The sequence below is a fragment of the Oratosquilla oratoria genome, chromosome 9 (assembly GCF_046742065.1).
Source record: "Oratosquilla oratoria isolate Oo_2021 chromosome 9, ASM4674206v1, whole genome shotgun sequence".
NCBI classification, from domain to species: domain Eukaryota; kingdom Metazoa; phylum Arthropoda; class Malacostraca; order Stomatopoda; family Squillidae; genus Oratosquilla; species Oratosquilla oratoria.
The window spans coordinates 65799430-65801505 of record NC_134785.1 but is presented as its reverse complement, the minus strand read 5'-3'; positions in this window follow the sequence as shown (position 1 = coordinate 65801505).

The following is a 2076-nucleotide window of genomic DNA, read 5'->3' as shown; positions in this document are numbered from 1 at the left end:
TTTTCTCATCTTCAGCTTCTTTACCTTCATGCATGGCGAGTTTCTCTAGATTTCTTTTAACTTAATTTCTCTTCCTTTTTTCTCCAATCCCTTGTCTTAACTATCATTTCTCCTCTTTCTTCTCTTCCTTTTCTTCTATTCCTGTTTTTTTTTTCTCGCTGGCTGAGCGGGTTAGGGTGGTTCGAACCCTGCCACCGGCGAAGTTCAACCAAGGGCATGGCTCATTAAATTCCACGCTACAAAGCCCTCTGTGAGGGGCACCGTGTTAGTCTCCCAATAGGGGGGAGTGTGTGACGTTAAACCATATCATCGTCATCATCATCATTCTCTCTTCAGTTATCTCGCGTTACCAATTTTGGTTTTAGATTCGTTTCATCAATTCTACGGTTTCTTGTCTTTCTTGTATTTCTAATTTTTGTTATTTTCTAATCCATTACGTTTACTGCCAATTCTTTCTCCATTCCCTTCTTTCTCTTCGTCTTTTTTGCGATTCCTGTTTATTTGCTTCTCATGTGACGTGTTTTATCTTAATTTTTTTTTTGCAAAATATCATTTTTGTCTAATATCATTTATTAATAATTTTGTTATCAATTACTCTGTTCTTCTTTCAATTTTCCATTCCTTGTTTTCGTTTCTCCTCCCTCTCTCTCTCTCTCTCTCTCTTTCATTCTCCGTTTTCTATCAATTTTCCTTTTCATTGACATCTTTCCCATCTTTCGATTTTTGTTCTTTCCTTTCCTATTTTCCTTTCCTATCTTCGACCCGTTCATTCCCCTCCCATTTGAGATTTCAATTTTAGCTTTATTTTTCTTTTCAATTTCTTTCTCCTTTTTTTTTTTCTATCGTCACCCATTAATGATCACCTTTTCGCTCACTTGTGTTCTTCAGTTTCCAATTTGTCTCTGAATCTATCGTTTTCTATTCTAGTACTCACCTTTTCGTATATTATCGTATATTTTCTTATATTTCCAATTTTCCCTCATATCTTTCTTTTCTTAATTATTTTTCTTCATCTTTATCTCCACTATCTATTTTCTTCATCTTTCCCATCCACGATTTTTTCTGTAGTTTTGTCTTTCTCATTTATTTGATTCTTTGTCTCTGTATATTTCCCATTTAATTATGAATACAAAAAAATAATCTTGTATTATTATAAATTCCAGCATTTTTTAATAATATCCTATCTTTCTCCTGTTTTTTTTCTCCTGCTTATAGAGTAATTGTGAAGCATTTCAATATAAACTTCATCCATTAGCTGAACAATATTCAACGTTGCATAAAAGTACAGTCATGAGCAAAACTTTGTGACACACCCAGAGTTTTCCACGATAAAAAAAGAAATTCTTTATACAATTTTATCTTTCTGTTCAAGAAAATTACCTACCTGGAAGCTAAATACTACATAGGAATATGTTTCTCGTCCTCAAAAAAAGTGAGACCTTTAGGGTGGGTAACACATCGGCAAAATCACTACATATATACATATATATAAATATATATATATATATATATATATATATATATATACATATATACTCGTATATATGAAGTGGGTGGAAAGAGGAAAGCCTGGAGTATTAATCCGAGTTTTATTCTTGACTAATTTCGCTACAAGCTTTTTCAAAAGAATGAAAAGCTTGTGGCGAAACGAGTCAAGAATAAAACTCGGATTAAGACTCAAATCTTTCCTCTTCCAACCGACTTCAACTTGTCAAAATGGACATATATATATATATATATTATATATATACACACACACATATATGGAAATAAACTCTCCTGCTGGGGTTCGAACCCTCACCTGAGCGGCTTGCTTTCTAGAAGGCGAAGACCGTACCGTCACGCCATGACCCTTCAAAACGGAACGACTTAGTTCATCCAAATGTCATGACAAAAAAAAAAAAAAAAAAAAAAAAAAATATATATATATATATATATATATATATATATATATATATATATATATATATATATATATATATATATATATACACACTACAATATTTCCCCTCTGTAGAACAGGTCCCATCCTTCAACAACGGAGTGATCAGACATCAGCCAGGATATTGTCAATGG